This window comes from Camelus dromedarius, chromosome 29, assembly GCF_036321535.1.
Source record: "Camelus dromedarius isolate mCamDro1 chromosome 29, mCamDro1.pat, whole genome shotgun sequence".
NCBI lineage: Eukaryota > Metazoa > Chordata > Mammalia > Artiodactyla > Camelidae > Camelus > Camelus dromedarius.
In genome coordinates this window covers 9,385,337-9,407,872 of record NC_087464.1, presented here as the reverse complement: position 1 = coordinate 9,407,872, position 22,536 = coordinate 9,385,337, and the positions used below count along the sequence as shown (strand labels likewise).

General features: G+C 41.4%; 1 long non-coding RNA gene across 3 annotated transcripts in view; it reads right to left on the bottom strand.

The window, feature by feature from the left end:
* LOC105085444 (uncharacterized) overlaps positions 1-22,536 on the bottom strand; it is a 150,459-nt gene that overhangs the window by 39,681 nt on the left and 88,242 nt on the right. The window contains exons 6-7 of one of the 3 annotated variants that reach the window (XR_010378253.1): positions 17,018-17,089; positions 12,758-16,192 (exon numbers count right to left, since the gene is read on the bottom strand). The exons of the other annotated variants lie outside the window; for them this stretch is intronic. This is a non-coding gene — a long non-coding RNA (uncharacterized LOC105085444). Of the gene's footprint in view, positions 1-12,757; positions 16,193-17,017; positions 17,090-22,536 lie in introns of those variants that run through there. 3 annotated transcript variants of the gene reach the window in all.

Below are 22,536 nucleotides of genomic sequence, written 5' to 3'. Positions count from 1 at the left end.
AAGCCTGCTCCTCCTCCCACAACCATCCAGGCCAGTCTCCTGGGCTCCTCTCTCCTCTGCTTCCTTCTCTTCCTGGCCAGCCCATGTACCCCAACTCTCATTGACTCCACCTCCAACAGCCTCTCACATCTGTCCTCTTCCATCCATCTCTACCAACAGCGCTGTCCAGTGATTCTCAGTCAGGGGCAATTTTATCTCTCCAGGGATATTGTCACAACTAGGGAGAGAGGATGCTAGTGACCGGCAGTGCGTGGAGACGAAGGAGACTTCTAATGCCTACAGTACCCAGGACAGCCCCTGATAGCAATGATCTTACTGCTCAAAATGTCACTCGTGCTGAGGCTGGGAAACTCTGGTCCAGTCCAAGCCAGCACCCTCTCCTACCTAAGCTGCTGTCGTAGCCCCCTACCCATCTCTCTGTACCCGCCTGACTCTCTGCAACCCGATCTCCACTCTGCCCTGCCAGAGGGGTCTTTTCAAAGGGCAAATGCAGTGCCTCTCCTCAAAGCCCACCCAGGGCTTCCCAATTCCTTTACAGATAAAATACAAACTTGGCCGGAAAATTGGTTGTGTTTCTTTATCTCGTTTCAAGCCACTCTTTCCCTTTAGCTCAGCTTTCTTCTCTCACCTATAAGGTGACAGGGTCCCGTTCCTCTCCAGAGTTCCTTAATGTATGTGCTTCTCACGTTTCCTTCACACCTTTGCTCAAATGTCCTCTTAACCTCCCCTGACCTCCCCATCTCTCCATCCTTCATACCCTTGCTTTGATTTTTCTCATAGCACTTAACCACCTTCCATTTGTTTATTTGTTTGTTTATTGTCTTCTCTAGCTGGAATTAAGCTGTATTTCAAAGGGATGTCTGTCCCTTATTACTGTTACATCACAACTGCCTGGAACTGTGCCCAACACATAGTAGGTGCCCAGCACATAGTAGGTACCCAACATGTAGTGAATTTAGTGAATGCAGAGAAACGTGAAAGATAAATATACAGATCTATTGCTCTTTTATCTTAATTCACATTTAATTACTGTGTATAATGTGAAAGGACCCTTGGCATTTTCTTTTGCTGAACTTTGATGTCAGATTCAAGTGAAACCTAACCTCAAGCAATCAAGGGGCAGATGCTGTCCAGCCGCTGACTCACAGCTGCGTGGTTCCTGACATCTGGACCACGCAGCCCAGGCAAGTCGGCCACAAGCAGGAACCAAGCACCTCTTCACAGAACACACAGCATTCACACTGACCCCCACATCAGACGCATCAGACTAATTCCTTGTTTGCCGATGAGATTTGCTATTAAAATCTGGGTGTACCAGGAAGTCCAAGAAGCATGACTGTTACAGCCTCAGGTCCCCCCCTCTCTGAAAGATGACCATTTCTTGCTAGACAACATACCTCTCTCTGTCTTTACAAAGAGAGAAGCAGTCTCTTTGGATGCAAAAATATCAAAATACTCGGAAATTTTGATGTCCTGAAATATTGGACATGAACAGTCACCATAACAAAAAAAGGGTTTTTTTTTTTGCAGTAATAGTAACAGAAATGATACTAATAATAACAACAGCTTACATACACGAATTGCTTACAATATGTCAGTTGCTGTCCATGGTCTCATTTAATCTCTGTGACACCTCTAACAAGTGAGTTAGTTTATTACCCCTATTTTACAGATGACAAAACTGAGGCTTATTAAGGCTGGGGAACTTGTCCAAAATCATGCCACTGGTGAGGTGAAATGTGACTGAAATAACTATTTGTCTCATTCCAAAACCTATGTCCTTTCATAATTCTGCCTTTCAATGTAAAAAGTAAAACCATCAGTCCCTTCAAGAGATTTATAAGCTCACTTTGCAACTCTAAGATGGAAAGAGTACCATTGTAAACATAAATGGTAAATGGAACACAGTGAGGCAGTAAGTAAAGTGTTTTAAAAGTCAGGAGAAAAGCAACATCATTCAGAGTTGGGATAATCAAGGTGGATTTCATGAAGGAGGTGCCATTTGAATTGGGTCAGCTTAGAAGGATAGAGTGAATAATGAAAGATTTTCCAAAACAGGGAGACAGCATAAGGAAAGCCAAGCAGGAGAAGTTCAAAGGCACATCTGGGATTAAACAGACCAAACCTGGCAAAAGGGAAGGGTTAGTTTGAGCAGTGTTTCTCAGGCTGTTCAACCAGGTGACCATGGTTGTTACGTAGAGGAAAGAATTTGATGTTAATCGTCCATGAGAAGTTCTACGATAAACAAAACTTTGCAGGACTTCTCAGAGCCTTTAGTGTGGCTAGCTGTATTATCAATCTCAAAGAGAGGATGTTATCATACCCTGGGTTTGTTTTACCAATTTACTTGACTAGTGGCCCCCACCCATCCATTTTTTTTTTTTTTTTGGTTACAGAGAATCTGTTAATGTCTCGTTAAACAGGCACTCTGCAGAGCCAGTTTGGGAAGTATCACTGTGCAAATATCATGGGTAATAGCCCAGGGCAGACTGAAGGGACCATTCTGTGGGGGACCTGGGCTCTGCAACTGTAGTACCAGGGAGCTGGTGGGGGCTTCAGCACTGGGACACGACCAGATCAGTTGTTTGAGAAGACTGGCTGGGCATGAGAAGAGAGCATCAGACCCAGGACAGCCGAGGGGAGCTATTGCATGGTAAAGTCTCGAGGGTCCAAACTCAACAGAAAAAAATAATCTCTCCATCCATTTCCATTTCTCTGATTTCTCATCACAAGAGCTCTCACGCCCTTTTCCATTTTCTGAGGGTGTTAGAAAACCCCACCTACACAGGCAGCAGGGAGACCCTGAGAATTTACAGAACCCTGAGAACTTAATCTGATCATTTTATTTTCCTACTTACATACCTTCCATGGCTCCTCATTTCTCCTAATATTAAAAGCTCAATATTACCCCAAGCCTACAAGGGCCTCTGTGACCTGGCCCTGTCCATCTCCCCTCCACACCTCAAACTGTCCCCCCGTTGCCCACATCCCCAGTGGACAGCAAGTGCCTTCCCTCTTCAGACACTTCAATTGAGTGTGAGCTCCAGGGAAGTCAGGGACATCTGTTTTTGCATATCCCAGTGACCAACTGGTAGTCAGCACTCCATAAATATTGTTGAGTGAATGAATGGATGGACAGCGTATCCACTGGAAGAGACGTGGTGGGGTTTGGAATGCTTTCTAGTGGATTCGACCAATTTCCAGACCAACCCCCACTCCGCCATCTCAAGATTAACACATTATAAAATAAAATCTTTCGGGTGCCCATATATGTCTTTCTGTTTGACTTTCTATCTCACGGGACCTCTCACGTTTCTGTGAGTCAGAGCCTCCAGCCGACAGTCACGTCTCTGCAGGCAGAACACAAACACCACCAACCCTGGTTGCTTTGTCCTTTCTCCTATTCACAGCGCATCCCGAGAGAGGCATCGTGGGCTTTCTTCCTCACAGACACCTTTGGAGTGTTGACTTACCTTCCTGACTGCTAACACCTATTGAATTGCAAAACAGAGCCCATTTCTATCATGAATTCTTAACTTTCCTCAGGTTGAATTCAATCAGGAAGGTCTCAGTAAATCCCAGTCCCCAGTTCAGACTCTAGACAAATTGAGACTTCTCCACTGAATTCTTTATGTAGGAAAATCCACATCATTTGTTTTTTACATCTCCAAAGATTATTCAAAACACTCAGAGTCTTCCCTGTCTAACTCAGATGACCTTTTTCTTCTCATCTTCCACAATGTCTCTCAATATGCATACAACTCAATCACCCTGAGTGTTCAATGAGTTTTAGTATCTAAAATCAAATACCATTTTCTTCTGACTACTGTTCTTTATCACCCAAACTTTTTCATGAGGTTACATGTATCGTTCATTTCTTCCTCACGCCAGCCAGTTCCACGTTTTCAACTGAGTAGGGCTCTTAGATACCAATTTGAATTTTAAGGGGGTGGGGTAACATTGGGATATTTTATGCCATTAAGTCTTGTTACCGTCACTTTAAGACATATTTGTGGAGGAGACCAAGGGCCCCCTTGAGTCTCCTTCTGGAAGAAATTTCTCCCTTGTTAAATAATGCCAGATAAACCCAAGGATAGAAGATTTTTTTTTTTAAAGTTTTTTTTGGAAAGGGGGAGGTAATTCGGTTTATTTGTTTATTTTTAATGGAAGTGCTGAGGATTGAACCCAGGATCTCATGCATGCTAGGCATGCACTCTACCACTGAGCTATACCCTCCCCACCAAGGATAGAAGATTTTAAAGATGGGTTTGACCACTGTGCTGGACCTGGAAACATTTCTCAGCTCTGTTCCCAAAGGACAATCTCCCCTGATGATTCAGCCCCAGGCACACCCAGGAGTCTTCACACCACACCTCTAACAGCTAGAAAATATTTCTCTGCAACTCTCTTGGCTAGAGATTGGCACTGAACACCTTGGGTCAGCTGAACTGCACTCAGGCTGGCTTTATGGTGTTTTATGTTGAGGACAGTCTATGGTAAATAGACTTGGTCATCCTCTGCTTTCCCTCTGTCTTCAGAAACACCCAGAATGTTCTCTAAGAGACCTAGAGGTAAATTAAAAGTTCCACTCATTTATATATGCTGCCTACCAGTCAACATCACTATGTCCCTTCGGACATTGCTCAGATAAGTTGTATTTGATCTAGCGACCTAAAGGTGAATTGTAGGTTATGCTTAATTACAGTCGGGAGCCAAGTGTACGTCAGTAACAGACCTGCCTATTTCACTCCAAAATACTGTGAAACTCCATAAGGGAGTCCACTGATTATACCGTAGAGGTTTGTATGAACCAACTAGGGTAAATGATTAGACTGTATTTTTAATTAATATCGCAGTGCCTTCTAGCACGACAAAATTTAAGGTTATGGTAGTGGTGGTGTAACAAAGTGAGGATGAAGCCAGGAAGGACAAAGAACATTTTGTCAGGTTGACGAAAGCACCCTGCAGTTTGGGCAATCTCATGTCAAAAGTTTCTAGTGTTTTTAGAGGAAGTTTTCAATTTAGCAAAAGCTCTGTTTGCCAAGGTGAATATTGGCCTTTATTACCAAAAATAAACCTGAAGAGAATGAAAGGCAGGTACTGTACATTTTGGGTTGGCATAACTGCAAAACTTTGTGGAATCATGTGAATTTTATGGGAATAATAACAATTAACACAGATTTCATAATGGGCACCATTTCAATTTTTGTTTCATTAAGCTTCATAAAAATATAGGCCCATGAAAACTCCAGTTCAATTAAAACATGCACTTTCCATTATTTTTAACACATTTTACCTGTTTTTAATTGATGAAATTGTTATGTATTTTGCAACCCAAGAATTTTTCACACTTCTTTAATTCAAACCAGCTTGATTTTTGCCATTCAAATAGACAGGTTATTATTTGATATTAACTGGAAATCAAATTAAAAATAGCCAAATATATTAATAGATCACAATGCATACATTATTTCCTAAAGAAATTTATTTTATACATTCAAAATACAGTAAATAAATTTATGCTTAACCCTAGCTAATCCTCACAACTCCTTAATGAGGGAAATACTAAAATTCTACCGATAATATTTTACAAATGAGAAAACACAATCTTTAAAAAGTTATATAACTTGCTCAAGCTCATTTAGCAAGTGGAAGATCCTGGATTACAACAGAGTAATCCAACCACTTGTAATATCTTCTGCAGGCGTAAAACAATAAGATCCTTGAACAAGGGTTGTAACTTTTTCTTTTTCCTTTCTTTCTTTCTTTAGGTATTTATTTAGTTATATTTTTTGCTTGCTTACTTTTCCCTTTTGCACATACAGTATCTCAATAAATAGAGTTAGTCAATGATTTGCATTCCATTTTCTATTAAACACGGCTCCCTATTACCTGCATTTCTGTACATTTACGGACAAGCAACATTTAAGGTTCATTATAGCATCCCCTAAAATACCGCTGGATAATCAAGAGTCATCTGAAGCATCATAGAAAGATAGAATTAGGACAATCAAGAGTCATAGAAAGACAGAATTATGTTCACATGTACCTTGTGCAGCAGACACGTGTCACCAGCTGTCGACTGAGCTGACCAGCTCTATAGAGAGGTCTCATAGACACCTCAGTTATATCATGTCCCAAATGAAATTAACTTTCTCATATTCTACCAACATTTCTCTTCACTGCTCAAGCATCCCAACTAGACACTAGGGTGTCACTCTCAAATATTTTTTCTCATTCAGCCTCCATTTGGACCCTGAGTACCCATTCTACCCGCTAAGTATCTTTCAACTACATCCCCTCCTTTATGTGTTAAGTGCTTTCATTCTGATCCTTAATTTCTTTTGCCCAGAAGATTTTAACCACTGGGTTTTAAGTTGCCTTGCCCCTGGTTTCTCACCACTGACATTCTCCTGCCCAAATGCCCAAAAATTTCTTTCTGAAATAGAAAACTGAGACAGGAGGGAAGGGAGCAGGGCACAACCACTGAAGGACTGACACAGCTACTGAGGACAGGACAAAAAGATGGAGGAAGATTTGACCTCCAGTAGATCTTGAGCCTCATTATAAGCTCATTGTAACACATTAGCATATTAAATGACACACCCACAGGCACCATGACAGTTCCCAGGCTGATCCATCATAAAAGGCCCCAAAGTGCATGGGGCCCAATTCTTGGAAATCCCCACCCCTTTCCCGACATAGTTGGAAAATCTTCCCACTGATTAGTATATGTAATTACCGAGCTCATAAAAACTAACAACCCCACACCTCGTGGTAGTTCTCTCTTGCCTTGGGAGATGTCCCACCCTCTTTCTATGGAGTGTGTATCTACTTTTACTTTAAACTAAACACCCCACACCTTGTGGCCTCTCTTCCTCTCAGCTTTCGAGATGGCCCACATTCTGCCTACAGAATGTGTATCTCCTAAGCCGCTCTCCCTTCTGAGTGAGACGGACCGCACTCAGTCTGTGGAGTGTGTGTCTCCTGGAATAAATCTACTTTTACTTTACTATGGCTCACTCTTGAGTTCTTTCCTGTGCAAGACAAGAACCTATATTCTCCAGTAAAAAAAAAAAAAAAAAATTTTGCTTCTTAAAGACTGCTGATGGCTGCCTCTACTGTAAAGCAGTATTTTCTACTGTGGGACCCAGGAACCCTGAGAGCACTCTGAACAGAGAAAGACAAAGAGGTGTAAGGCAAGATCTTGGAAATTAACCGTGCATAGCCACATATTAACGGCTTTGAGAAGTCTTGCAGGAAAGAACCCCGTGTTACAGCTTAACTCGGTATTCTCTACAGTTTATTTGGCTTCAAAACCCTCTTTGTTCCAGACAATGCCAATTAACATCTCAGGGAACCAGTGTTCTTCTAAGTATAGTTTGAGAAAACACCATCCTACCAGATAAATGACTCTCACTGCCCTCTTCCATTACACGCCAATTACACCATATTTATGGCTATTCCCAAGGCAATAACATACACTCTTAGTCAAGTTAGACATGAAGTGTCCTCAAAATGGAAAGTATTTTCCCCACCTTTTCCATCTGAAGAACTCTTACTAACAACATCAAGACCCAGCTCCAATGCTACTGCCTCTCTGAAGCTTTCCTCAAGTCACACTCTTGTCCTTGCTCTGCTGTGGGTCATCCTTCTAATGCTGCATGCATGTTCACAAGGCCACCGTCCTGACCAGACTGTTAATCCCTTTTGTCTTTGTATCTGGAGCATGTAGCACTGCCTCAAGCTTGTAGTAGAAATTCAACAAATGTTGATTGAAGGTATATTTTACAGTATTCTAATGCAATACCTTACAGATAGTAGATGTCAATGATATTTATTTATTATAATATTTTGGGGGGAGAGGTCCAGTTGATTTTAAAGAAATGTCACCTGGATGGCTGCAGCTGACATAAAGGGATTTTCCAAAGGGAGTGGCCCCCATGGCCCTGCTCAATCTTGAGAGGCTAGATTCCATCCGCTAATCCATCTAGCCATCTGGTTCTTCCTCCCTACCACCAAGTTCATAAGCACCTCCTGTATTGACCTCACCAGAAGGGGACAATCTTCCCCCAAAGAGGAAGAGAGGTATTTTTCTGCCACAGATATAATTCCTCAGTGGAAGGCACGTGTGCATGAGGCACATTGCTGGGCACCCACTGAATGACAGTCCTCATCCAGACATGCAATGCCCAGTGGCTCCCAGAATTCTAGTAACTTCCTTACCACTCACTGGTAGGACAAGGTCCACTGAGAAAGCCTAGCTCTTCGTAGCTCTGAAGAAGTTAATTTTCAAACAGTTTTGTGTGAAATATTTTTTCACGATGAGGCAGATCTAAAAGTGACTCTGCTGCTTTCCAGCTGGGCCATCTATCGCACCTCTTCCCACCCCCTTTTCCTCATCTGTAATATGAGGATAAATGAGGCAGCATTTGAAAACATTTAACACCTTGCTTGGCACATAGCAGGCAATCAATAAAAGTATGTTACATTTGATCCTGCTTCTTCCTGAATTTTACAGTTTACCAAAATAAGAAGAGGGACCATGCACATGAAATTAATAACCAACTCAAAAATCTGTTACTAAGTATATTTTGGACAGATCTATTTGTCTCTGTCATTTTCCACGTTAAATTAAAATTAAAACACACTCTAAAAAAAAAAAAAAGCCTTCCTAATTCAGCAGAAGAGCCTTCACAATTGTGCATCTGAGCCATACATTTTAATGCTGACTGATTTAGTTTATTGTCCAAAGTATAGCATTTTGAGATCTCAATGTCTTTAAGGCAAAGTCCAGATAAAACATGTGTATCAGTGGTGTGGTTCTGTCATGGGAGAGTGAGGGATGCTGGCTGAAATCTAGCAGAACATGAATATTTCGTTTGTAAGGTTGGGACCTTTCAAGATATTCCATTACTGTGTAAAGGAGTGAAATGCATGAGGCAATTTCAACAGGCCAGGCAGGGAGGGAGCCAAAGCTTACACTGGGGACTGGACCAAGTCACACACGAAGAAGGCCTGGGCCACTGAGGGGTAAGGACATCAGCTCTTAGGAACGTAAGTCCCTTTAGCATTGGAGTTAATGAGGCCATTGGTTCACTTATTTTCCTTTCCAGAGATTATCATGATCAATTTGCATGATGGTGATGGAAAAAATTAAAACCCTATTCCCAAAGATCAAGTTAATACAGGCCTCCGAGACCTAGAGCTTCCTGGAGGAGAAGGGTAGATTTTTCTCTAAAAGGGGGAAAAGCACTTGAAATGAACTCTAGTTTCGTTCAAAGGAGCCTGCGTGAATTCCTATCCCACCTCCCAACTTTTTTATTCATAGCATCTAACATCTCTATTAAACCCTTGAGAACCTCTCTCCTTTAAGAGCCTGTAATGAATTTAGTACAAATTCAAAGAGAAAGGAAAGGAGCCAGGTGGGGTGGGGGATGGGGGAGCAGAATGAAGACGTGAAAAGGATGTGAGTTTGTGGAATACTCTTGTGGTTGAAAAGCCATTTGCTCCTCCTTCAGCCCAGTGACAGAGTCTACGTTTTCTAGATTGAAATGAAAAAAAAAAAAAAATCGTTTCTCCTTTGGTACCTCAAGCTGTCCTAAGAGACAGACATCTCACAGCAACACCTCCCTCCTTAGGAGCCCAAATCTAATTCTTAGGGTCTCACTAAAGACAACTGTCCCACATACGGAGCATTTTCTCTTCCAGTTTAGTTTTTACACCTATTCCTTTGTCTTTTCCATAAAACTAGCTTTTTTTTCTTCCTTCCAGGGAGCCTTGCATTTTCTGCCCCATAGAGAAAGCACCTAACCACCTTGGTAGCTGGTTTGGAGGATGAAATCTTATGCAAACCGCTCACAGTATATTTCCCCTCTGACACCATCTCGATAATTGTGGTCCAAAGTCAGAGATCACGGGGAAATCTGGGAAGTGAACAAGACCCGCATCCTCAAGATTTGGCCACGTGGTACTACTACAAACCACGACAAAATAAAAATTCAGGACAGAAGTCCATGCAACTCTATTAAGGGTTTTACTTTCACATCTGAACTTTCTCTGCAGAATAAACACAAAGAAAAATAGTTAAACCAATAAATATTCTGTAGCACAACTAACTTTCCCTGCAAGCTGCTCTGCATCTGTCTCCTTCATCTCCCTTCCCCAATCGTGGGGAATCGCATCGATATAAAGACATACTTATTCTTCTTTGATCATTTGTGTCACCTCCGTTTCTCCACACTTTTCTCCTAATTCATGTCAGAGTTAATTCCCTGTATTTCATGGTCACAAAAGGGAAAAAAAAAAAAAACCTATACCAGTTTATGTCCAGCAAACCCAGAAGGAATGAAATACTATATGCTTTTCATGACTGACTTAGAAGAAATATTTCTAGAGGGGAAAAGAATCCTGTTGTGGTGGCTTTTTACATTTATCCCTAGTTTGTCCATTATGCCTTTCCAATGACTAAAGTAACCTTGTTAAAAATGGAATGCCATCATTCTAGGCACAACCGTAACTGTCATAAATTGAGTTTGCAAACATTTGCTGAGCGTGAACATTGGGCCAGGCACCATGTGAAGGGCTAGCAGGCTCACCATGGATGGTTGTGTGGATTGTGTACAGCACAAGGAGGCCGGGATGAAGGGGCAGCTGATACTCAGCTCCTTTTCTAACTAAGCAGAACACCTGGGTGCTGGCTACACCCACCCTGGAGGAAAAGTGGCCTTTTTATAATTCATTCATCCTAAGGGGTATAGTTTTCTGTAACCATATCTGACTAAAGGAGCTCAGGGCTGGGGATCCAGGGAGCTTGTAATCTAAAGGTGGATAATTTCAGTGGAAGGTGACATAAAGTACCTGGAAAGCAGTTTTGATGAGATGAAAGGTGAACAGTGGGGAGCTAGCTCATCACTTCCCCCTTTACAGTTTCTATGTCTGGTCTTTTCAACAAAGCATCATCATGCTGCTGTGTTGAGTCCTCTCAACTCTATGAGGCAGGAGTCCAGTCCAAGTCTCAGAGAAGCAAATCAACTTACTCAGGCCACACAACAGCTAATAAGTGATCCCATGTCCTCCCAAGGTAGAGGGAGCCAGGAGAAGGAAGGTGAAGAGCTCTGTGATGGGGGTGGCGTCAGAGCTGGAACCAGTGGCATCAGCACAAATCACCAGTGCCTTACACAGCTCTTAGTATATGGCAGACTCTCAAGGAAGCATTTGTGAAACTGAACTCAGGAAGGAAGGCAGAAGAGCCCACATTTCTTGAGCAGGTCCAGGAGGTGCCTACAATGCCACAGGTGACAAGGCACTTGCTCTCAGGGTGGTCCTAGTCCCCCACCCTGCTCCTCCATCCCACCCTGTGCTCTCCCATCAACCCTCCACAGCTGAAGACTTTTGTTGCCATGCCTGGTAGACAGGCAGAAATTCAGACAGCTCACAGAAGTTTCCACTGTCACCTGCTCATTTGTCCTCCACCAGGACCAATGCTGTACCTGCACAAAGAGACAGGAAAACCCTTGAGGAAAGTTTCCCATCCATCTTCCTGGGGTCCTCCATTTCTTTGCCAATAAGGCGATCTGCTTCACAACACACTTCGATATATTTGACATTTGTCATAAAACCCAGGTCAGGCATATCTGTCTTCTATTAAAGTAAGCCGTTCTACAGGGGCACTTCCTCTGCTCTTAGGGCCCCACCAGAAATAATTATTGACATATTGTCTGCATGTCCAGCCAACCCTTTTAATAGGAGCCATAAATTACTGGTCTTGGCTTCCCCACTCCCATCAGAGAAACGAGATAACATTTGCAGGACCAGAAGGAGGCACCGGGATGGGGAGCTGCAGCTGAAGTGACTGACTAGAAACAGACACCTTCCTTTCACATCCTTCAAGAGTTAGTGACTGTGGCAATGCACAGCTGTCTCTTTGTGATGGGGCATGAATTTTCTCATAACACTTTACTCAGATGAGTCTTATGTTCACGCAGCACAGAGGAAAGTTGATAGTAGTTTCTGAGTGGCAGTGATTTCTCTTTATAAGGATGGCTCAGCCTTCCAGGACGGTTTCACGTGGGTGAGAATCCTGGATGCTTGGACTCTCATTACCTACTGTGAGTATAGGAGGGATTCATCAATCACTTCTGATCCTAATTGATCCCTGGAGAGACACCCATGGGAAAAACTGGTTTCAGTTCCCCAAAGACCTGCCAGGTGGAATGCCTGTCACAAGATTACTAAAATCATGACTATGATCAAAGGTGTTATAGCCCCTTTGAGCCTCTGTCGGCCAAGTACATATGGCAAAATGTATCGTGCTTCACCCTTGGGTAGAGAACGTGGGTATATTCACCTCTCCTGGCAGATCGGGAAGGAAGGGCAGGGATGACTTGCAGAAATGAAGAAAAGGATTTTAGAAAGACACATGCTAACTTAGCTCTATTTTCATTGGAGTAAAAAGGAGGACTCTTTTTTGAAGATATTTACAAATGTCTCCTTGGGGAAATAATTGCCACAGAAGGGACTTTTTGACAGTGAAGATGCAGCACGCTGAACAAAACGTGTTAGTTGAAACAAATGTTTTTACTTAGGGGAGAGAGAAACTTGTCCGGCTCAATGATGGATTCTTTCAAGAGTCTAGATTTGGAGCCAGCCTGACTAGCTGAGCAGCCTGCATCGCTATTTGATGGGTGGACAGGGTGGGGGTGTCAGAGGAAAGAGAATGATATATAACCAAGATATATAACAGAGAATGCAAAGATGAAGAACCAGAAGTTTCTTTATTGGGGCCACCAGGGTGAACCAAGAAAATAGCCAAAGACCCATGGTGAGAAAATTTCTTCTCTCAGCAGATCCAAATAGGATATTTAGGAGCAGAGGAAATTGATGCAGATAGGAGAGAAAGTCCCAAATATTGAATAATGGCCACCAAAAATAAAAAAACAAAAAAAACCCACTGTTGTGGCCCACAATATTTTTTCTAAGTCCTTCTTCTGACCCAGCCCTGGAATGGAGACCAGACATTTTTGTTTGCACACACATAACCTGCTTGCTCCATGCTTAAATGAGAAATGGACTGTCTTGTTCAAACTGGGAAAAATTGTTGAAAGAAATATAAGTGCTCAAGTGTCTTCTTCAGGACCAGGAAATCATCTATCATTCAGACTTTGAGTTGCAGCGTTGTAAAGAAGAAACTTGTCCTTTACGGCTATGCTGCTAAACTAGGAATAAAGACCACTGTTGAAAGAGATGCTTGAAGCAGTCTCTGGATGAGAGATTAACTCTACAAGAGGCAGAGGAAATCGCCTATTTCCCCTTGTCCAACTCACTCAACTCAAACCACCCAGAACTGTCACTCGATTTCAAATGAGAGGAAATGGCTAATTTGATGACCAATAACAACACTGATGGTTAAGGATGTTAAGATAAGGGTAAAGTAACTCATGTTTCTAACTATGAACAGATCACTTGCAGGAATCAAAAAAGCACCAGCAGTGACAATTGACTCAAGAGGATTAATTGTTAATGTTTCCGACCACACGTTTGCAAAGCAAAGAGTAGCCAGCCCTCTTATCTCACTCAAAGGAGCATCCATGTCGCCACAAAAGTTGGAGTTCCGCTTCTTTACCAGAGTTTGAGCTAGACAGGCATGTCAGAGCTGGCCAAGATTCCCAGCCGTCCAATAGATGGGGGGCGTCTATTTTGGAGCTCTGTGAAAGGACTGTCATCCGTGAGTTGGTGACATGTCGCAGCAGAACGATCTCCCATGAATTCCTGCTCAAGAGCAGGGCCACCAGTAGGCATTCTGAGATCTGCAGAGAGTGAGAGCCCCTTATACGTCCTCACTTCCCCTTTCCTGTATAAAGGACCTTAACAGGATGACTGCCATGAGTTCAATGCCAGTGACAATGGAAGTCGTGCCAGGAAGGTTGTTTGTTCTGCACTGGCAGCTGCTGGGTAATTGACAGACTCTAGAACACGAAGCACTTTTCACATCAAAGCATTGGGAGGTTGCTTACTTTGGGGGCACCGGGAGAACCTATTCCACTGAATGTCGTCTCCATGTAGCAGATGTGCCATGGAGGAATTATCCCACCTTCTCGCCAGATTTTGACCCATTGTTCATGTTTGGCGGGAACTGGTGGCTCTTTTCATGTGACTGAGTAGAAGGCAACACATTGTTTCTCCCTGAGAGAATGACTCACCTCCACTACGTAGGCAAAGACCTGGGTTCTGAACCCAGGGGCTGCTCTGGCATTTGCTGCCCATGTGTCGAGAATGAAACAAATTTCCTATCTGCTAATGATGGCTCCTCTTGTTTCCATGTTGTTGTTTCCCCGTGAAGGTTTGTACAAAACCTGGGCATGCCTCTCCGTAGACTCTTCATTTCTGCAATTGTGATTGTGTTCTCTTCATATTTAGCTTAAAAAACAAAAGACAAGTGTTCAGGTTTTATGGTAACAAAGTCCTTCCCCTTGACTGGCTGATATTCAAACATTCTTAAGACCACACAGTTCTCCCACATCTGCTTAAGCTGAAATCTGTGCCTGTAGGTGGGGAGTGACCGGATACTATTACTATGATGGCTGATGATAATATTTCTATGTCCATAGTTAAGCTTCTTAAGTTTCTTCTTCACGTTAGGAGTGTTTCACGTAGTTCAGTGTGCCTTAGGTAAAGATTTGATGCCACGTTTATGGAGATTTTCTAGGACTCAGCTGTTGAGTGAATATCTCAGCCTCCCTCAGCCAGCCTCTCCATCAGTGCACCTTTATAAACCTCCCAGGGGTAAACAGGGCCATTTGATGTTGTTTCAGAACATCTGGAAAATAGTCATTGGGGTGGGGAGAGCTGGAAAAGCTCCCTGTGCTCAGGCTCCGGGGATCTCAGGAAAGCCCAGATGTGACACATACCAAATGATTCTGAAACATCCACGGGTTGGTAAGTACCCAAACTGCCCGTTATCTGCTTTTACTTCAAATAATTGGGGTTTGGCAAGGACCCTGAGTTCAGATCTGTGTGACTGCTCCCACGCAAGCTTCAAATCCCTCTTCTGGCATTTTTAGGCAATCGGGAAGCTGTGGCTGAGCAGAGCTGAACCTCCATTTTCACGTGCCTCCCCAAGGTTTTACATGCCTGCTCTGGAGGGCCGAAGACCAGCAGAGGACCGAGCCACCAACAAGAGCCTCCAAATGACCAGCAGGTAACCACACCACAGACACAACGTGGTCTCTATTTGTAGCTCTTTCCCAGCCAACTGCAATCATGACCAGGTACTAAAAAGCAGCCGGCAAATTGATCGTCTTTCCTGAGACACTTCATTCGTTGGCTGTGAAACTTCTTTATAGGCAGAGGTTTAGACATTTCGGGTATAACAAGTCCTGCTTTAAGCATCTTGAATTGGAAGCTGGGGAACTTCTTAAGTGATTGAGTAATGCGTTTTCTGGTTCTCTCCTTCCTTACAATATCAATTAAGAAAACAAATAAGAGCTTCTCTTTAAGGGACGCAATGAGAGTTAAACTGGCTGGCCCTCGTCGCGAGCTGGCTTGCCCTCTCCTCTTGATTAGCATGGGTGCCAGGCTGCTCCTTCAAATTAAGGCAATATGCCTGAGGTGATGAACCGGATTGGCCATCTATCTTCCTGTTGTGATCTGCCTCTCATCGAGCTGAAATGAAGCCATTTCTTCTGCCCGTGCCTGATTAAACACAGAGTAAATCCGCATCTCTAAGGAGGCTCTAATGATGCTCCACAGAGCCTGTGTCAGCCCAGCCCGCACCTGCAGGCTTTGGCTTCTCTGCTTCCACCATAAAATCCAGCGTCTGTTTCCAGGAGGTGGTATATCTTTTTATCATCCAACGTCTCACTCTGGTTGGGGTGGATGCAGCTCATTTGGTCCACAAGGCTGCCTGCCGTGCCACAGGTAACAAACGGTCCCCAAGGAAGTCTTACTCTCATCGGGGGTGAAAAGGACACAGCTTTGGGTAAAAAAATCTGTGATTTTGGTAAAAACCTCCGTGGCTCACACCCATGCCTTCTTTTAAGCAAAACAGATCAGGAAACGACGAGAAATTCTTATAATAAGGCAGTCCCTTATTCATTGATTTATTAACTCTTTTCTTCATTTATTCAGTGAACACTCATTGACCACTAGCTATGCCAGGGACAGGAGCTGGAGCCCTCCTGGAGATTATATCCTAATGAAGAGACAGACAGTAAACAAATAAAGATGAGTTAAGCACTTAATTATCACTGTGGGGAGAATCCCAAATAAGAAAGCACTCTGGGAATGTATAAGAGGGGACCTGATGTTTCCTGGAATTCGGGCAAGACTCCCCTGAGGAAGTGACATTTAAGCTGAGACCTCAAGGACAAGAAAGAGTAGTGAGTTAATAGAAAGCCAAGGACACAGCATGTTCAAAGGTCCTGGGAAGGGTAATGCTTGAACCATCTGAGCAATCAAAAACCCACTCTCCCTCACAGGACAATGGCTAAAAATGGGACTGGCAACATGGGCAGGGATCAGATCGGGCAGGGTTACTTTTAGGCCCAGTTAAGGAGGTAGAGTTTTATCCCAAAAGCTTCATGAGAACTTGGTGGCTTGTAAGCAGGAAAATAAAATGATCATTATTACTAAGATTTATTGAGTAGGGACAATATTGTTCTTTCCTTGCTGGGAACCCTACAGATTTGCAATTTATGATCTCCAGTGGTTCCAGCATCCCTTCAGAGTGGTTATTTTTTGCTTAGCCTTATAAGTGAGGAAACTGAGGCTCAGAGAGGGTAGGATCCCACAGCTGGCCGTGTGGGGCCAGACCCCAGGCAGGCCAACCTCACAGATAGGTTCTTTCTTCTAACACACAGAGTGAGGTCTTAATCTGGGAAACATTTGTGACATTCACATGACGTCACTTTTTTCCAGTTGTTTGACACTCTGGGAGAATTTCCAATGTTGACAACGTCCAAATAATAATAGATCCATTTCCATCCTAATAGAACTAAAGATGAGTTAACTGACTTACCTTGTCCCTTAGAAAGGAATCTTGGCATCAAGGTGCTAACTTGTTGCCACGCAGAAGTTAAAAGCCCAAGATCTGGAATGAGATGGACCTGGGTTCAAATTCCAGCTTGTCCAGTTCCTGATGATGGGATCTAGCGTTGGTGGGCACCATGCTGAGGCTCCGTTTCCTTCTCTATACGTTCAATAACATTTGAAAGCAGCACAAGATATTTCCAAAAAGACTTAACCGCCTTTGCAAAAGGAGACACTTGATAGAGATGGGTGGCTCTGAAGCATTTTAAATGAAATTCCCCTTTTAAATAAATAGCTAGACCAGATGAAAGGACACTGTTTTGCTTTGAAAACTGCTTTTTTGACTTGAGAGTTTTTTAATTATGTGAGGCATCAGATGGATTGGTTTTCACATGAGCAAAAAGTTTACATACAAATATTATATAAATTGAACATAGATGCTTATAGGTATATGTGATGCAAATCCCTCCCAAAAGGGTATCAAATATCTAAATCCAGGAAGATGTCTGGGCAAGACCATCTGTTTCCTTCATGATTATCTAACACTCACGATACTACACTAGGTGCTACTTACAGCCACGTTTATGCAGTAGATCCACAAAAAGTGCTAATTATTAAATGAAATGATGCCTGTAAGAGCCTCCCGTCCAGGGTCTGGTACATATTCAACCTCTGATCAATGGTAACTATTGCAATAATTCAACAACAACAACAACAAAAATGCTTTCAGGTTGAAAAGGCTTTTGATTATTTCTTAATTTTATTGAGATATACTTGACATATAACATTGTGTGCTTTTAAAGTGTACAACGTGATGATTTGATACACATATATGTTGCAAAATATATACCTATGTGTGGTGAGATCTTTGAAGATCTACTCTCTCAGCAACTTTCAAATATATAATACAGAATTGTTAACTACAGACAGGATACATCAGGTCCTTAGAACTTACTCATCTTGCAACTGGAAGTTTGTATCCTTTCACCAACATCTCCCAGCCCTCAGAATTGGCACCAGCATTCAACTCTGTTTCTATGAGTTTGATTTTTTAAGATTCCACATATAAGTGAGATCCTTAGAGTATTTGTCTTTCTCTGTCTGACAATTTGTTTAGCATAGTTCTCAAGGTCTATCTGTGTTGTTTCAAGTGGCAGGATTTCCTTCTTTCTCATAGCTGAATAATATTCCACTAAGGAGATACATATATCCCACATCTTCTTTATCCATTCATCCATTGATGGACACTTAGGTGGTTTCCATATCTTGGCTATTATAAATAATGCTGCAGTGAACATGGGAGTGCAGACACCTCTTCAAAATCCTAATTTCATTTCTCTGGATCTATACCCAGAATTGGAATTGCTGAATCATAGGGTATTTCTACTTTCAATTTTTTGAGGAAACTCCATACTGTTTTCTATATTGGCTGTACCAATGTACATTCCCACCAACAGTGCACAAGGGTTCCCTTTTCTCCACATCCTCACCAACATTTGTTATCTCCTGCCTTTTTTATAATAGCCATCCTAACAGGTGTGAGGTAATATTATGGTTTCTGATTTGCATTTTTTTAATGATTAGTGATGTTGACCACCTTTACATGTACTTATTGGCCATTTGCACATTTTCTATGGGAAAATGTCTTTAGGTCTTTTGACTATTTTTATTAGATTGTTTGGATTTTTTTTTTTTTTTTTGCTGTTGAATTTATGAGTTTCTTAAATATTTTGATGTTAACTCATCATCAGATACATGGTTTGTCAAATATTGTCTCTCATTTCATTTTCATTTTGTTGATTGCTTCTTCTACTGTGCAAAAGCTTTTTAGTTTGACATAGCCCCACTTGTTTAATTTTGCCTTGGTTATTTGCACTTTGACTGTCTTTTCCAAAAATCATTACCAAGACCAATATCAAGAAGACTTATCCTTATGTTTTCTTTCAAGTCTTATGGTTTGGGGTGTTATATTTAAGTATTTAATCCATGTTGAGTTAATTGTTGTGAGAGGTGTAAGATAGGGTTCTAATTTTGTTCTTTTGCATGTTACTATCCAGTTTTCAACAAGCACCATTTACTGAAGAGATTAGCTTTTCCCCATTGAGTATTCTTGGCTCTTTTGTCAAATATTAGTTGACTATATATGCAAAAGTTTATTTCTGGTCTCTTGATTCTGTTCCATTAGCCTATGTGTTTGCTTTTATGCCCAGCACCATACTGTTTTGTTTACTATAGCTTTGGAATACAGTTTGAAATAAGTAAGTGTGATGCCTCCAGCTTTGTTCTTCTTTCTCAGAATTGCTTTGGCTATTCAAAGTCTTTTGTGGCTCCATACAAATTGTGGGGTTTTTTTTCTATCTCTGTGGAAAGTACTATTGGAATTTTGAAAACTGAACTGAATCTATAGATGGCTTTGGATAGTATGGGCATTTTAACAATATTAATTCTTCCAATTCATGAATAAGAGATATCTTTCCATTTATTTGTGACTTCTTCACCTTTTAATCAAAGTCTAATAGTTTTCCATGTACAGATTTTTCACCTCCTTTAATATTTATTCTTAAGTATTTTATTGTATTTAATGCAATTATAAATGGGATTGTTATCTTTCTTTTTTGGATATTTTGTTTAAAAACACAGCTGATTTCTGTATGTCAATTTTGTATCCTTAAAGATACTGAATTTATTTATTAGTTGTAAGAGTTTTTGGTGGAATCTTTAAGATTTTCAATACATAAGATTATATCATCTGCAAACAGGAACAGTTTTACTTTTTCCTTTCCAATTTGGGTAACTTTTATTTCTTTTTCTTGCCTCGTTGCTCTGGCTAGGACTTCTAGAACTATGTTGAATGGGAGTGGTTAAAGTAGGCACCCTCTTCTCGTTCCCAGTCTTAGAGGAAAGGCTTCAATGTTTCACTGAAAGTACTTTTTAAACCATCCAATTTAATTCCTATGTGTTCACAGATGATGAAACTACATTCTCAGTAGGTCATGAAACTTTCAAGGTATTTCACAACTACGAAGACCAGAGCCCATACTTGTCAGGACATGAGGAAGTTAAGGCTATCTAAGATCTGAGACAACCAGGAAGTTCCAGCATACTTAGCCCTCTGAAAACGCTGTTCCCATCTTAGGGACTGTTCTCTTGTCACACTAACCCAATTGCCATTCCTTTCTTCTCATCTGTCCTCACCAGGTTATGTGTTTCATGAAGGCAAGAACTGTGTACCATTTTCCACAATATTCTCAGAATTAGCTCAGTCCCCTGGCATGTAGTATGTGCTCAATAAACTATTGGTTGAGTTGGATAGAAATATATCAGCATGTAGCACAATGCCAAGGGTCAAGCCAAACTATTACATCATCCATCCCAGAATTATGTGCAAGACTCAGCTAAATGTTGTGTCTCACTGGGACTCTGAGAGATAAGACATTTTATCGTATAAATATTTGTAACCTGAAGATACAAGGTAGCATGTGCCCAGTAAGTGGAGCTTATTGTGACTGACCCATTCTCCATACAATATCCTGCCTATCTCAGAGATAACTCAGTTTACAGTGAATGAGACTGGGTAAAAATTAGATGAAGATGGTCCAGCAACTCAAAGGCCAAACCTGAAGCTTAAGGGAAAACTTCTACATGCTGGAGACCACTTTCAGAAAGAGATGCATTTCCACTGTTATTATTTGGGAACCTCCTTGCCAATCACACTGAGGTTTTGCTCATGGGTATCTTAAATGTAGTTGGATACTCCCTGGAAGTGAGATGCCAGTGCTGAAGAAGCCCTGTGGCTTTGTAGGAAGGCTTCTATCAACTGTCACTGACCTGATGCGTGAATCCAAACATACAGTTCGTCAGCAGCCTTTTCCCTGACACCACTTATGGTCACACTCCTTCCACTCAACATAAAGTGTCCAGTTGTGGGACACAAGAAATGGATGCAGTGAGACAGGGAGGGAATCTCAAAGTATTTGCTCCCTCTGAGACTCAGCTTTATCATCTGTGGAGCAAGGATTATAAGACTTGCCCAATCCACCTTACCAGGTGAATTTAAGAACCATGGCAGTTCACAGACAGACATCTCAAGGAAGGTACAGTCTGTACAATTATAAACTGGTGTTTACTTCTCCAAAGCCTTCCACTAGGTCTTACAAGGTAAACAAAATGAACAAAACCACATAGCCCTGCTCTTCAAGGCACTTACAGTCTAGTACACACCTCCAAGCATGGTGAGTTAAAAAAAAGTTATACACACACATACAGTTGTTATGTTACCAAATATCTTTGAAAGGAGTCCATTATAGGCACGCTGAAGCATTAATTAAATAATCTGTGTTGGATTGGTTTTGAATAGCCTTGGACAATTTCACTCAAATAAGTATATAAAATTTTACACGTTTAGGAGGGAGGAATAAAGAATATATAAACAGGGTCCTTTATGTGAAACTCTATATACATCAACTCTGAATCAGACAAAACCAAAATGGAATAGAAAGATGTCCCAGATTACATATCTGCCTCTTACTTCCTGTACAGAATCAATATCCCGTAAGTTCACAAGATCACAGCTGGACCGACAGAAGTCATACACAGAGTGGAGGATTTGTATTGAAGAGTTGATTTTTTTCCCTCTCATCAAAAAAAACAGGCATATTTGACATTTTGCCAAAAGTGCTTAAAGTGGATTATATCTACATTTGACTTTGTGCTAAGTGCAAAGACAAGAATCTCTACAATTTATAAACAAGAGTTTCTCCCTTCAGAGTTTGAGGCAAAGACAACGTTCACTGAATCTCAAACATACTACAACTTGAGTGTTCCTGGGACATAAAATATATTTATTGTCACTGTAGCTCAAATGTTCTATCCTACTACATTTGAACAGACTTAGAGTTTACCAAAATAGCATTAGCAACATTGCCAATGAGATCCTATAACCTTAACACGGAGTAAATATGAAAGTAGAAAAAAATGTAACCTTTTTAAAGTTCTCTTTATGCAAATATCATGCAGAAGTCACTGACTACTGAAAACGCCCACATCACTTCGCTATCTGAGTCACCCTGAACAAAATCATCATGGCAATCTTGTTATTTTGATTTTTCACAGATTTCTTTAAATTTCTATTCACTTTATGTGATGGTCTGTGTATGTACAACCATCAGCTATTAATTTCTTTAGAGTTCAATACAGTCATAATCAGAAAATCACAAAAGAAGCTGTTTTTATAAAACGTCTGGGTCTATTTGTCTTTTGAGACAATACTCACTTTATGCTGAAGCCTTCTTCTAAAATGATCTATTAAAATGATGTATATCTTCAAAATATATAAAGAGCAAGTACAATTCAATAGCAAAAAGAAAAAACCCAAACAATTAAAAAATGGGCAGAAGATCTGAATAGATAGTTTTCCAAAGAAAACATACAGATGGCCAACAGGTACATGAAAAGATGTTCAACATCAGTAATCATCAGGGAGATGCAAATTAAAACTAGAATGACATT